Here is a 16,359-nt window from a genome sequence, read left to right as displayed (position 1 = left end):
CTCTATAACAGAAATTGTAGTACTTTGAAAAAGATCAAAGAAGGCATCAGAAAATAAAAAGATAGGTCTTCCTGAATAGGTAGACCCAATATTGTCAAACTGGCTATACTTTCAAAATTGATATATAGATTCAATGCAATCCCAGTCAAAATACTGACAGCATTCCTCACAGATCTAGAGAAGACAATCTAAACTTCAAATGGAACCAGAACAGACCCAGAATAGCAAAAGCAATCATGAGTAATGGGAGCAAAGCAGGAGACCTCACAGTCCTGAACTTCAAGCAGTATTACAAAGCTAGAGTGATAAAAACAGCATGGTACTGGTGCAGAAACAGACGTGTGGACCAATGGAACATAATATTGCAGAAACAACCCCAGGTACATTCCCACATCTGACTTTTGACAAAGGGGCCAAAAAAATAAATGAGAGGAAAGATAACCTCTTTAATAAATACTACTGGGAAAATTGGCTATCCACACGCAGAACATACACGTATATCTCACCATGAGTTAGTAAAACTAAAAAAAAAGTGGATCAAAGATTTAAATTTTAAAACAGAAACACTGAATCTGCTGGAAGATAAAATAGGTAAAACTCTTAAGACATAGGTATAGACAAGGACTTTCTGAGCAGAACCCCAATTGCACAAAAAAATAATACCAAGAACCAACAGATGGGACCATACCAAGTTAAAAAGCTTCTCCACATCAAGGAAACAACTGAGTATACAGATAATCTACAAAGTGGGAAAAATTTTGCTACATATTCCTTGGAGAGAGGAATACTATCTAAAATATATAAAGAACTCAAAAAATTAGAATCACAAAATAAAAGGCCCTATCAAAAAGCACAAAACAGAAATGGACACTTCTAAGAAGTATATATGACCAGTGTACTGGTTGATACACTGTGTCAACTTGAGAAGTCTAGAAGCTTATTCATTGTGTCAACTGCAGAAGTTTAGAAGTTGAACTAAGTGACTCAGCAGGGGGCCAGGGTCCTCACTTTGTAAATATCCTGAACCTGTGCAAGAGAAGGGCAGGAGATGGTGTGAGGGCTACACCTGCCCTGGGTCAGGGGAGGGTAGCTTGCCTACAATATAAGGGCGGAAAAGAGGCTGTCTCTCCCTTTTGCTCTTGTTGCTTTTGCTGTCTTCTGTGGCCTTGAACTGTTGCACCTCTGCCCTGCCACAGTGCCTTGGAGCTGGCTGATTATGGACTGAAATCTCCATAAACTAAATAAACGTTTCCTTCCTTACTTTTCGGCATTTGGTATTTTTTCTCAGCAATGAAAGGAAAGCAACTTAGACAACCAGTAAATACGTGAGAAAATGCTCAACATCTCTGATCATTAAAGAAATGCTAATTAAAACAACACTGAGATTCCATTTTACTCCAAAAAGATTGATCATCATAAAATTAAGTAATAACAAATTCTGGTGAGGAAAAAGGAAACCTTCCACATTGTTGATGAGAATGTGAACTAGTGCAATCATTATGGAAATCAGTATGGAGATGCCTCAAAACACTAAAACTAGAAATTTCCTTCAACTCAGTTATTCCCCTTTTACGTATCTTCCCAAAAGAGTTAAATTCATTATAGTGTAGTGATACATGCATATCCATGTTTATAGCAGAATAATTCATAATAGCTATGAATTATTCTTGGAAATGGTCTTTATGTCCATCAACAGGTAAATGGATAAAGAAAATATGGTAGAGCTTACAAGCATTCAGGTTGTGATCTTTTATAGGTGTACTGTATAAGACTCACTTGGTTGGCTTACAAACGAATCTGACTTATGAACAATTATTCTGGAACAGAACTCATTAATAAGTTGGGATTTACTGTATTTACACACAATGGAATACTACCCTGCTATAAAGAAAGATAAACTTAAGTCTTTTGTAGATAAATAGATGCATCTTGATACTACAATATTAAGTGAAATAAATCAGACACGCAAACTTAAATATTACATGACTTCTCTTATATGAGAAACCAAAAATATAACTCAACAAAATAAAAGATAGATAACAGGGGAGAAAAAAGGAAGGGGATGAATCAGTGAAGAGGGGAGGGCATGTGAAAAGAATGGAGACGTGTGATGTACATGTACCAGCTCCATGTGAAGAGTGTACTCATTACGGACTGCAAGCATGTAATAATAAAAAATAAAAACTGGAACAAAATGAGCCCTACAGCTGCTCCTGTGCTCTTTCTGGGAGGTTCCAGACAAGCGTAAACAGTGTGCTCTCTGGCTAGGCCGCGGTCCTGCGCCCCTTGCCCACGGTGTCTCACCTTCTGAGCGCCTCTAACCGCCGCTATCCAGCCCCGAGCTCATTGGCGTCTCAGGGCGCACAGCGGTGCCTACCTGTGAGCAGTGGGCAGCGGGCAGCACAGCCCACAGACTCAGTGCTCCTGGCATGTAGAAGAACAATTGGTGGACAGTTGGGGCCACACCAGCTCGGTTCAGTTCCTCTGCCCACTCCTGAAACTCCTCGAGCCTTGGCTTCCACAACATGCACCCCTGGGCCCCTGAAGAGGGCCTTGCCCTCGTGTTCACCTTTCCCCTGCACCTGGTGATGCTCTCTTAGTCGCTGCTTGCAGGGAGCGGCTGTAGCTCGAACTTTGGTCCTGAGAAAAACATCTTGCCTGAGACAATTCCAGTCATTAGTCGCTGGGGCAACCCTGTGTCTTGTGATACTAACTTTGCCAAAATACAAATACATGTCCCACTGTTGTTGTTCAGTCCCTCTTCTCCCATCCAGAAAGAGGGCTCCACCTGACCTCAGCTTTCCTCTCGTCTTATTTTCTAAAGCCCCTTGCCGTTTTTCCCTCGGACCATCGAGAGCTGCTAGCGTCATGGCAGCTGCTTGCCAGTGTCTCTGGGGCCCTGATCTGCGAATATCTCACTTGTGGAGCTCCTTTTCTGCTGAGGCGTATAGAAAGGTTAGGACCCTGAGCACGGCTGTGGTGCTGTTCCCATCCCCGAGGTGTCGGGTCCTCTCCCAAGATGGCGTGGTCACCAGATCAGGGGTGGATGAGACGCCACAGTCTGGAGCGGCCCAGCCTCCCTTTGTAAACCCTGGTGATCATGGACTCGGGCCAGTGGGTTGCTCCTTCAGCTCGCCTTTCTCTAGCTGCCGTTCGTCGGCTCCCCCACTTCTGAGCGCCTGTGTCCCGCGGCATGTCCTCCAAGCTTGCCTCACATATTGCCGCCTGTAGTCTAGTGGAACGGCTCAGCAGATTCTTTCTTAGCAGCTTCCACACACTTTTCCTCCTTTCCTTACTGAGCTGAGAAACTTCACCTCTCGACTTAAAAAAAGCACTCGGTGGCTTTTCTCTGGCACATTGGAACTGCCCGCTCTCAACAGCGACAATGCCCCCCCATAGGTCTGCACCCCTCTCTGAAGCCCCTACCCCACCCCTCCACACCCAAGGTCGGAGCTAAAGGCCTCACAACGGGAAGGGGTCGCTGTGGTCACGGCTGGAGGATGTGGTGACCAGGCTGACACAATGCTGTCTACACCACTGCCCTACAAGCCAACCGAGCGGCAGCGATCACAACGCCCCCAGCCCTCAGTCGGCCGTGCACGGGTGTACACTGCCCTGGCGAGCTGCCTAAGGCCGCCTGTTGCGCTTAGGCCCATCCTCCTCGCCAGGCCTCTCACCACCCGATGATCACTGTTATCTCTGTGAGAGCCAGTGAATAGTGACCGTCTCAGTGTGCTTTTCTGAGTCTCTGAAGCATAAAAAAGTCTTAGCACAACGCTGTTAGTTGGAAAGAGAACCCTCTGCGGTAACGGCCAATCTCGTGCCCGGTGCCAGCGCCCTGCCCTTCCTGCCTCGGTCCGACAAAGTCCCTCTGGATCTGGGTGCTGCTGCACACGGTGTCAAGCTTTGGGGGAAAGGAATGAATAATGAAATTGGAGTTGAGATTTTTAAGTTTGCTTTTTAAGAAACCAATTTTCTTTTTAAGAAAAATGTCAGAGCCTTCCCACTAACTCAGTGACTGCGTCTCTCATGCAGCTATGGACAGCCTGTGATATTCTGGATGTCCTGATGCACATGAATTCATATCATGGCCTTGAAATGTCCCACTGACATCTTGGAAACAAGGAATCGTTTGTTAGATTCTCTCAGTTTCTGTCTCTTACCTTCCCCTTGCTCAGCTGAAGGTTTCATCTTCCCTAACTCTTCTCTGGTCACCAGCTTTGATGTCTTCTAGATGTGCATTCTGCAGTGGGAAGGACACCATCGTTAAGAAATTTTCTTGCTTGGTGGGCTGTGTACAACTTTGGAGATGTTATAAATGGCTTGAAAAATAATCCACTTCTCCTGGCATTATCTGTCTCACAAGGGTGTTTTCAGAGAAAATCTTTCCTACAACTTTCAACTTTGTGCTATCGTTCTCATTTGTGTAGGAAGACTTCACTGACACAGGCCTCCTCCTCGGAAGTGTTATACCACACTTGTGCAGTGTACTTTCAAATCTTCTTCCCATTATTTGGGTGTCCCCCATCTCCATGGCATTTTATGCAATTTGTACAAGCTTTCCTTTCCTAATTGAAGCTTTATGTGTTCTGTGGTACTAAAAAAACAAAAGCGTGTTGAGTTTGGTGGCATACACACATATAATCTCAGCACTCAGGAGGCTGAGGCAGGAGGATTACTATGAGTTTGATGCCAGTCTGAGCTATATAGGGAGTTCAAGGCCAGCCTGAACTATGTAGTGAGACCATGTCTCAAAGGGGAAAAAAAAAAATGAAAAGAAAGAAAAAAATATCAAAGCAAAAAATTAGTTCCTGAGTTTTTTGAACCCTCATTTTTTAAAAATGCAAAATGAAATACATAGATTAAGATTATTTCAGTCTGAGGATTGCTTCAACTTTGTCTGGATGAGGGAAAAGGAGAAGGTATAGATGAAATGAGATTGAGCTGGTAATTGTGGAAAGCAGCTTAGATGTATAGTACATAGATACTCAACATTTCCGTCTAATTTTGATTATGCTTAGAATGTTCTCATAATAAAAAGCTGAAAAATACAAAGCATGATGATACTATTACTTCAGCTAATGATACTGTCACTCCTTCTATTTAGGTTAATATGTTTCTAGGGTACCTCCTTGTGTTAAAACAGCCCTGCATAATAATGTCTTTGTGTGTGTCTCTCTCAGAAAACTTAAATCAAGATTTTCCAAGTCAGTTGAACACACTGACCATACTAAAACAGTATTAGCACTTTTAGAGAGAGGAAAACATTCTCTGTACCTTTGATGATAAAATTTAAATTTTGTGAAAGATTTCATTTTTATATCAAAATTTAAAGTTTTACTATGTGTTTTTAAAGATTTAGTTATAAATGTGCATATTTAAGAACTAAAAATAAATAAATAGATGGAAACTACATATTTTGAAAGCTTTAAGCGGTGGACATTCGACCCCATGTGTGAGGCTGCCGCCCCCCCCGGGCCCCTCAAGGGGAGTGCAGTGTTACTTCCCTTTGCATCCCTGAGGCATGGTACCATGCCTGGCACGTTTCTCACTCAGTACAGTCTGTCAAATGAAAAACAAAAGAACCACCTTGGAATGGCCAGGAATAAGAATTCTGAAACTGGAAAAATAAACCGAAACCAACCTCAATCACACAGCTAATGGATGAACGGTGAAAGAAATGTTTTAGGAGGCCTGAGCTGACTCAGTCTATGGAACGCTTTGGAGCAGAGGAGGACTGGGAGCACAGGCGTGTGTGAACAGATGCTGGCTGTGTCACAGCACAGAGTAATGAGAGTGAATGGAGATGACAGCCAGGGAACGAGAAACGGGAGGAGCTAAAAGACAGAAGAGGCTGCTCTGAGCAGTACCGTCCCACTATCAGCGGCTTCCTCCTGATCTGTTTCTACACATGCCAGGATCAGTCATGACCCCAAGGGTATTTTTACCCACAGCCCTACCTGCACAGAAAGACATACAGTAATTAGCAGTTCTTTGACTCATGTAGCACCTCCGAGGGTGATTCAGACCTCCGCTACACAACTATCTACCACAAACATAGTTCAGCCTCTGCCTATTCCCAGCAGTGGTTCTTTATAAAGCCCATTCACTTACCAGTAGTACAGGTCTGAATCCAGCCTCCTTATCATTTAAGATGCCCCCATCTTTTCCTCCTGCAAAGATGCAATCGATCTTAATGCACATTCTTCTGTAATACAACAGTACACAGTCTTTCAACACTGGATCACAAAGTCTATTATTCTTTCCCACACACGGTAAGATCGAAGATGCATTTGAGTTCATAACGTCTTTTAAAATCTAACAGTTGCTGTCTTTAGTAAGAAGAAGTGATCTCTTGATCTCTTTTGCTTAAGGCCAGCACTCTACAGGAAATTAAAGTGTTGATTGTCAGGGGAAAGGAAGACAACATAGAGAAGCCCACGGGCTGTGGGTGGGAAAGGCCAAGACAAAGCCTGGGCAGGCAGCAGACAGACATGGGGCTGATAATCTGAGTGCAGAGGAGGACGTCAGGCACAAGGTGGGTGGAAATGCAGGGAGAAAGTCACAGCCATCGGCCCAAGATCAGATGTATAAAGGGTCAAGAGGTACTGTACAAGGACAGTCACGTGTCACATAGGACATTTCAGTCAATGATAGACTACATATTCAGCAGTGGCCCTATGATAATATAACTGAGCTGAAGAATCCCTGTCACCTAGTGCTCCCACAGCCAACTTACATTGTAGTACAACACATTATTCACACATTCAAGTTGGTGCTGGTATAAGCAAATCTACTGTACTTCCCACCATATAAAAGTATGGCACATACCATTATATACAATTGTAACATTTGATAATGATGACAAATGCTACCGGCTAATATATTTCCTATACTACATTTTTAATTGTTAGAGTGTACTCCTGCTGTTGGGGCTGGGGATTTAGCTCAGTGGCACAGCGCCTGCCTGGCAAGCGTGAGGTCGTGCGTTCAATTGCTGGTACCAGAAAAAAACAAAAACAAAAAAAAATAGAGTGTGCTCCTGCTGTTTATATTTTTAAAAGTTACTGTAAACAGCATGCTCCATAATGCTGGCAAAGCCTCAGACATCTCGCATTTACCACATCATAAGATTAAACCCGGCACAGGAGGAAATGACGCTTTGATTGTTACGGCCCTACGAAGAGCAGGCTGTATGCTGTCTGTACCATACAGCCCAGTGTGTAGCAGGTTGTACCACGTAGGGTTCTGTGCTGTTCACACAACAAAATTACCTAACAATGCATTTTTCAGACCCCCTCCTGTGGTGGTAGGGATTGAACTCAGAGCCTGCACATTGAGCTACATCTCCAAATGTGGCTTTGTTTTCTTTTTTGTTTTTGTGGAGGTTGTCTGTTTTGGGGGGTGAGGGGGTTGGGGTTTATTGCTTTGAGATAGACTGGACTTGAATTTGTGATCCTCTATTTGTGATCTGCCTCACCTGCTCAGAGTTCTGGGATTATAGGGGACACGACCATGCCTGGTAGAATGCATCTCACTGTTAATCGGTGCACAACTGTAGATGCTATGGAAACAATTGGGTCACCAATACCCCAGGCCAGCCCCATGTCATTCCTTCTGCTCCAGCCTGGTAAACGTGCCCTGCATCTTATCCTGCCCGCATTCTCAGCCCTATCCCTCCTCCTGCCTCGGAGGGCCTCCCTCAAACTCCGCAAACATCCACCTCAAATCTCCCCTTTCCTTACACGCTTTCTCTACTGCTCGGCCCACCACACGCTCCCTTCTTTATGCAATCCAATAGTTAAAAACTATCTAACATCATTTTGAAATTCAGGCCTAGTATTTCCTGTGAAAATAAATCTCCTTGAGGGCAGTTTTTCTGTCATATCATTTTTGTCACTGTATTAATCACTTTCCAGTCACTGAGACAAAATAACCAATACCAACAACTTAAAGGAGGAGAGATTTATTTTGTCTTGCGGTTTCAGAGGGCTCAGTCCAGGTGTGGCTGGCTTCAAAACAGAAGCAGCATGGTGGAGGGGCAGGGGGGAGGACAGCTGCTCGACCCAGGGCAGCCAGGAAGCAGAGAGAGGAGGTGTCAGACAGTCGTACACCATTCTTGGTCCCCCCGACAGACTCACTTCTTCTAACCGGGCCACACTTGCTAAAGCACACTCGGCTATGAACTATTAATCCACTGATGAATACAGTGCCCCCATGATCCAAAAGCCCCACTTCTGATCACATGAGACTTTTGGGAGGTGGCATTTTAGATCTAAATCCTAACGGCCCCTCCTTCAGAGCATCCGTGAATTAAGAATGCTAGGCAAGGTGGCACTATATCCCAGTACAATGAAAGGCTGAGACAAAAGGATCACAGGTTCAAGCCCAGCCTGGGCAACTTAATGACTTAGCAAATAAAAATAAAAAATTAAAAACAGAAATAAAAAAGGATCATTTGAAACTATCCCTGTTTCCATTCTGTTTTGCCTTCAGTTAGCATCTGATGTTGGGGACCACTACAAAGTGGCTCTGAGCTGGATTTAATATTAACCAATTGGTTTTCCGTGTTTGTTAGTTGTCTGAAGCTCAGGCACCTTGTCTGCCACCGCAATTAACTACAAGGAGACTGCAGCTGCAGGCATCTCACTCTTGCTGTGAAGGCGTTCCTGGAGATAACATAGTTTTCCTAAATTAACATAATGTATTACTTGGAAAAGTCCTGCACAGATTCCTGCGTTTTCTTGAGTATCCTCCTCCTTTGTTTGTAAACCACATAAATATGGGCCGCCCAGAGACGTCTTTGGCTAAACTTAGGGAATATCAAAGCTGTGAGAGAGTTAGTTCCTCCTGGAGCCTTGAAATTATTTCCATTGTCTTATCTATTTAAGTGTCGCCGTCTATTCGCTTGAGAGATTTCAGGCCTGATCAGCCTGCAGTAATTTAGGGCTATTTAACCTGATTTTCAATAATCTGAAACGCCCTAGATCTTAGAGCTTGAGAAACTGCAACTTCTTATTTGGAGACTGTTGTATAAACTACTTGGTTGAAAACACATTCCAGGGCCAAGGATATAGCTCAGCTGCACAGTGCCCACCCAGCAAGCTGAGTTTGAGTCCCCATAGAAAAAAAATACATCCCATCCTAGGGCTCGCTCTTCAGCTGGTGAAGAAGAAATGGACAAAGCCAGAATGCAAAAGGACAGATATAATCAAATGTGCTTAGACAAATGTCAGCAGCTTCCAGGGAAGAGTTCATACCCAGAAGGGTTAGCCATCTAGAGAAAAGTCTGAATACATTAAATCTCAAGTGGGACTCCTAGAAGCCTGGCATATAACATGAAAATAAACAAATTAATTACAAGGAACAGTTTTCCAAGTAGGTTCAAAGATTTTTAGCAAAATGGAAAAAATAATAATTTAAAATGAGGCTTCTGTCTTGAAAAGGTAATTGCACCAAAAAGCACAATGTCTTCCTGTGTGGCTGATTGCCAAAGCTTGGAAATGGGTACCGCAGAGTTTCCTTTGCACTGCATATTTATTCACTTATTCATTTACTTATTCACTAAATGTCTCATTTGGGCCAGACATGTGCTTGCTACATGTGGTACAAGAAAGGAAAATAAGATCCTCAGCCACAAAGATGTCAAATGTAGGAGAAAAGGAGTATTTTTAAATATGCCAAGTGATCTAATAAGGAATATGCACCAATTTAGGGTTTAGGGCCATGGACATAAATGCTGAGTTTCATTAAGTGGGTAGAGGAATGGTGTGAATCCAATGGTTTGAAGAAGACAAACAAAAATTATGGTTTCTCTAAACCAAGAATAAGCTACGAGGTAAGACATACAGAGTATCCAAACATATCCTAGAAGTGCTACAATTACCAGGGGACAGAAACAAGTTCAATGCCAATAGTCTACAAAAGCAGAAAATATGCCGAAAACTACAAAGATTAACAGAGGTGAAAACAGAGGCCCACACAATCAGATCAGATATGAAGAAACAGGAAATCTCAAGTGGAGAAGGACTAGTGGTCTGGAATCACAGACTTTCACCAAGCTCATTTGTGATCAGAGAGCACAAGCTAAGTCACATCTTGATGAACAAAAATTCCCCTCTGTTTTGAAGCCATCACATGCAAGGCATCTGGCTAGTCACTTCATATAAATGACCCCATTTAATCTGCTCATGGTTTACAGATGAGAACACTGAGACTCAGAGAGATACTTGCCCCAAATCACAGTGATAATCCTGACAATAAGACTCAAGCTGGGAGGTCTGGCTCACCAGTCTGCACAGTGACTTTGAGTCTACTTATTTTCTGCCTGAGAAGCAGACTGAAATGGGTGTCAGCAACTGAAAGAAAAGTGAAGTCTGGCTGGAGATTAATTCAGACAAGCTGGCTGAGAGAAAAGGACAAGGACTAAGGTTAGATGTTAACAAAAATGAACCAAGGAATTTCCATAAAGTGGTCAAATTAGGTTTAGCATGGCCACTTTATTATTCATGCTTGCAAAACTGGAAGACTGTGGTGATTATGTGACCAGGACACTCGGCACATTTTGACTTGGGAATCCAAGTTACTACATATTCAGGCAGCACTTGTAATAGCTGGGGACATTTTAGAGGCTGACCAGAGTCGAATACATTTACCCAGGCAAAGTGAAAAGAACAGAGGATCTCAGAAGCTACAAAATAAAGTCAAATCATCTGCCTCAGCTAAACAATTTTTAATCAACAAATGAACAACCAGGACTGAGGTATTGTCCCACACCTGCACTAGGAAAACATCTAGGTCCCTGGTGATGGGAACATGGAGAAGTATACTGCAATGCCAGCTATTAGTCCTAGGTAGGATCATCACTGCTGTTACTGGGTTTTGGATGCTGAAGTCTCCTTCTAGAGGTGTTTTCTAGGTTCTTTCTATCCTAAACAAAGAATTAGACAAAACAAGCACAAAAGGTAGTGAGGTCTTATATTTATTAAAGGTAGGAAAAGAAACATGACCTGTAGAGCAAGTGTGGGCCAAGCAAAAGTAGGAAAACTCCACTCTACAACCTGAGGGTCAACTACTATGAAACAACACAGTAGCAAAGAGCTCAATGGAGACTTTCCTTTTGGTATCCCCCACTCCTTAGGCTGACATCAGGTCTAGGCTGTTCAGTCAAAAACTGCTGGAGTTCTCACAAGTAGTCCACATGAAGGACACTGGGAACTGCTCTGTACATGTGTCCTGGGATTTTGTAATTAACAGGTCACACCTCCTTCCCCAGCCAGCTTTGCCAAGCCCTAGTTTCCTGCCTCACAACCACTAAACACTTGACTGAAACAGAATTTAAACTGAACATTCCACTAATAGTGATTGCCTAAAACAGAGTGGCTCCTTCTGGGAGTTCACAAGAAAAATCAAGGTTAGAAGACTAGGCTAGGCTATTTTGAACACAGAAAGGAATAAAAAGAGAGGTGAGGAAAAGACTGTTTTTCAACATGTGTGCCAGCTCTGCAAGATAAAGTGTCTGGAGATGGATAGTGATGATAATGCACAACAATGTGAACTAAACTTTGTGCCACTGACCTGGACATGGTTAAAACAGCAGCATTGTGCATATTTTACTTAAATTAAAAAATAAGTTCTAGGCCAGGCATAGTGGTGCCCTCTGGGAAACTGAGGTGACTTCCAGGAAAATGGCAGAGTAGTGAACAGCAGAAAAAGACCTTCTTTGAGATTTGGTGTCCAGACACTGGAATACAGCGATACGAGGAAGAAAAAAAGGGAGGAAGTGGGTCCCCATGACCAGCAAGGATCCAAAGTGAGAACTGAAGCCCACAGGGGGAGCAAAGAGAGAGACTTCAACTAAGGAAGTGGCAAGCACTGCTTTATCCCTGAGCCTGACTGTGTGAGAGGAATGACTCAGATGTACAAATGCATGACTACTCTCAACACCAGAGGCCTCCACAGAGAAACACAGCAACAGAATGGAGCAGTGGACAGAGTGGACTGCAGTTGCTGGTGAGCTACTCAGGTACAGACATTCCCCAAAAGAGGGCAATTGGCCAGTAGCCATCTTGTAAAGGGGCCAACTGAGTGCAGAAGTCAGAGCAGCTACAGGTTGGCATCATCTATTGGCTCCCATTGTCAGGGTGAGGTGGAGCCAAGCGCAAGTCAGCAGGAAGACAGAGAGATGAGCTCAAGCCAGCAGGAGGCACATAGAGTGTTGCAGGCTGAGCAAATTGGATTCTAGCCTCATAGCCAGAAACCAGCCTGAACCTCAGTGGAACTAAAGGTGTAAGCTAGCTAGTATTATTCATAACCTTGCTGTAAATCTACTATTGGATTGCTGGGGTTAATCAGCACAGATCTGAACTCTATCTGCCCACTCAGTGATAGCAGAGACATGCCTTGAGATAGAAATTTTCTTTTCTTGTTTTTGTTTCTTTTGTTTTCTTTTCTTGATTTTTCTTGTTTTCATATTGTTCTTGTTTTTACAGAAACATGTTTTGTTTTTTTATAATTGTTGTTCTCTTCTGCCCTTCTTTTTATTTCCTCATTCTCTTTCTTCCTGTTTTCACCAGTTTCCCAAAGGTTGTGTAATCTTTCTTTGTCATCAGGCCTTGCTTCTAATCTCTTACTCTTCTATTTCTCTATTTTCCCCCTAGCCCCTTTTAAATTTTCTCCCCTAAGGGTAAAATCATCATACTGAAGATATTTACTGTATTCAATTTTCTGGTTTTAGAGTTTGTTATATAACCACAAATCTAGTTCATATGGTTAAAGGTGTCAAGGTAATAGTTACTACTGTTTGTCATTTTCTAGGGTTTGTTTGATGCTATTGTTATTGCTGAATGTATCACTTTAGCCAAAAAGACATAACTGTTCTAATGAGTTGTTATTCCTGGCATACCAAGACTGAGATTTCCTAAGGGACATAAAAAATACTATAGGCCAGTACCAAAGAACCAGGGTCTAGGTCAAATAGGCAGCAATTTCTCATTTCCAATATATTGAAGAGGTAGGATCTTGCAACAGACTCAAAATCCAAAAGCCAGCTATACCTTAAAGACACCTCTGAGAAGTAGTCATTTCCTAAGGATTCTAAATACTAGCAATAAAGCTACTCACCATAGGCAATTTATTAGCATCAGCCCAGGAATTAAACTTTAAAAAATTAGAAAGTGAGAACACACTTAAAAAAGCTGCAACCCCAAAATTCCAGCTCACCAAAGGAAAACCCAGGGGGCAATGAGGTGGAACAATCTCAAAGCCACCCACCTAGACTCTCTGAAGTGGTAACATCAGAAGTAACACAACATATGACTCACAATCTACAAGAAAATCAAAAGAGAAATAATTTGTCAGATAACTACAGAGATGGTGACCATGATGAAAGACATGCTTACTAGCTCTAGAGCAGATACAGACAAAAAATAGAAGAACCTAGGAAAATGATGGAAAGCATGAATGCCCAACATACAAAAGAAATAGCATTCATGAAACATATTCAAATAGATATCCAGGAGATTAAAAATTCCATTGAAAGTATACACATCAGAATGAGACAATGTAGGTGTAGAATATCAGATACAAAAGGGTTGAGGTTAGTGATCATGAAAAGTAAGATTTCTTAAAAATAGCAAAGGATCATGGAAAATCAATCTAACAGCTGCTGGATAATGTGAACAAGAATATAAGCTTGATTAGAGTCACAGCAAAAGCAGGAAACAGCACAAATGACATAAAAGAAAAAAACCTGTTCACAGAAGTCATGTTAGAAAATTTCCCAGGCAGGGGAAAAAATTTAACATACAGAAAATGAGGCATATAAAACTTCAATCAGCCATGATTAAAAAAAAAAAAACTACAGCAAGGCACCTAATAGTCAAGATTCCAGAAATTCGACACAAGAACAGGATATTAAAATCTGTTAGAGAAAAGAAACTAATCACCCACAAGGAAGGCCCATCAGAATCACAGCACACTTCTCAATACAAAGCCTCAAGTCAAGGAGAGCTTGGAATGAAGTATTTTAAGGCCTAAAAGAAAACAACCTCCAACCCAGATTGATGTACCTTGCAAAACTATCCTTCAAAATTGACGGAGAAATAAGATACTTCTATGACAAAGAACATCTGAAAAAATTCATGACCACAAAAACCACCAGTGCAAAATGTTCTGAAGGCCATTCTAGAGATAAAAGGCCTATAACTCTATGAAACCCAACGGAATGAATACACCAGGCTAGGTAAGCAATTAAACAGAGAGGGGAAGAAAAGAAAACCAACAACAAGAAAGTAACATGACAAGGATTAGTCAATATATATCAGTTATTACCATCAACGTTAATGGTCTCAATTCACCAATCCAAAGAAACAGACTGGCAAAATGGATCAAGAAGCAAGATACAATAATATGCCACACTCAAGAAACACATTTAATTCAGAAAGAAATTCACAGAATGAAAGTCAAAGGATGGAAAACCATACCTCATGCAACAAGAACCCAGAAAACAGCAGGAGTAGCTATTTTATTTGCAAGGTGAATTTCAAGCAAGACTGATTAAGAGAGACAATGAAGGTCACTACCTCCTTATAAAGAGAGCAATCCAAGAGGAAGAGGTAACAATCATAAATATATATGCATCAAATACCAGCACACCCAACTACATAAAAAAAATACCAATGGACATAAAAAATCAAATAAGCACTAATACAAGCCAGGTGTGGTGGCACACGCCTGTAATCCCAGTACTTGGGAGGCTGAGACAGGATTGTTAGGAGTTCAAAACCAGCCTGGGTTACAACGTGAGCTCAAGGCCAGCCTGAACTGCATAGTGAGACCCTGTCTCAAAAAGATAAAAGAAAAGAAAAGAAAAAAATTAAAAAGCACTAATACAATTGTAATGGAGGCCCTCAATAACCCCACTGTCACAAACAGACAGATCAACTAGATAAAAAATCAAAAGGAAATATCAGAACTAAACCAAACTTTTGAACAAGTGGAATCAGTAGATGTTTACAAAGTGTTCCAGCCCACCACATCAAAATGCACGTTCTTCTTATCCTGCACACAGGATAGTCTCCAAAATATACCACATACTAGCTCATACAACATGCTTAGGTAAATGCAAAGGAATTTAAACTATCCCATGCATATTCTGCACATTATCAGACCAAAGTACAATAAAATTGAAAATCAATGGCAAAAGAAACCACAAGAAATGGTGGTTTTCTGTAGGGTTTTGTTTGTTTTTTTTTTTTTTAATCATGAACGAGTGTTGGAAAGAAAACCACATAACACCCTCTTGAAGAACCAATGGGTCACAGATGAAATTAAAGAAATTAGATGATTAAAAGATAATGCAAATACGATATACCAGATCTTTTACTACACAATGAAAACAGTTCTATGAAGGAATTTAATAGTGGTATATTCCCATATCAGAAAAAACAGAACAAGCTCAAAACAATAAACAATCTAATAGTGATCCTCAAGCTACTCACAAAAGAAGAACACATCAAGCCGTAAGCTTATACAAGGGAGGAAATTATAATGATCAGAACAGAAATTCATGCAATAGAGACTAAGAAAACAATACAATGAGTCAATGATCAAAGAGTTTGTTTTGTGAAAGATTAAGTAAAACTCACAAACCCTTAGCCAACCTTATCAAAAAAGAAGAAAAGAGTCAAATCCAGGCAATTAGGAATAAAAAGGTGACATCACAACAGAACCTGCAGAAATCCAAAAGATCAATACCTTCTTCAAGAAACTCTATTGTAATAAGATGGAAAACACAGAAGAAATAGACAAATTCTTAGGTACATATGAATTACCAAAGCTGAATAAAGAACATATAAAAATTCTAAATAAGCCATATTGGTCAATGAAATTGAAATACAATTAAAAACCTACAAAGAATAGTCCATGCCCTAATGGATTCATTGCTGAATTCTACAGGAAATTTAGAGAAGACCTAATAGTACTATTTCTCAAACTCTTTAATGAAATTGAAAGGGAAGCAATACTCCCAAATTCATTCCTGGATACAAACATTACATTACTCCCAAATTCATTCCTGGATAGCAAAACCAAAGAAGGACCCAACCAAAGAAGAGAACTACAGGCCAAGCTCCCTAATGAACATAGACGCAAAATTCCCCAAGAAGATACTGGCAAACAGAATTCAGAAAATCATCCGATTACACACCATGACCAAGTAGGACTCATCCCAGGGATACAGGGATGGTTCAACATATCCAAATCAATAAATGTAATATACCATATCAACTGAGTCAAATACAAAAACCACATGATCATCTCAATAGATGCAGAGAAAGCTTTTGATAAAATCCAACACTC

This window comes from Chinchilla lanigera, unplaced genomic scaffold (genome assembly GCF_000276665.1).
Source record: "Chinchilla lanigera isolate Chin_1 unplaced genomic scaffold, ChiLan1.0 scaffold00096, whole genome shotgun sequence".
Taxonomy (NCBI): Eukaryota; Metazoa; Chordata; class Mammalia; order Rodentia; family Chinchillidae; genus Chinchilla; species Chinchilla lanigera.
Note: the sequence above shows the minus strand (reverse complement) of the source record.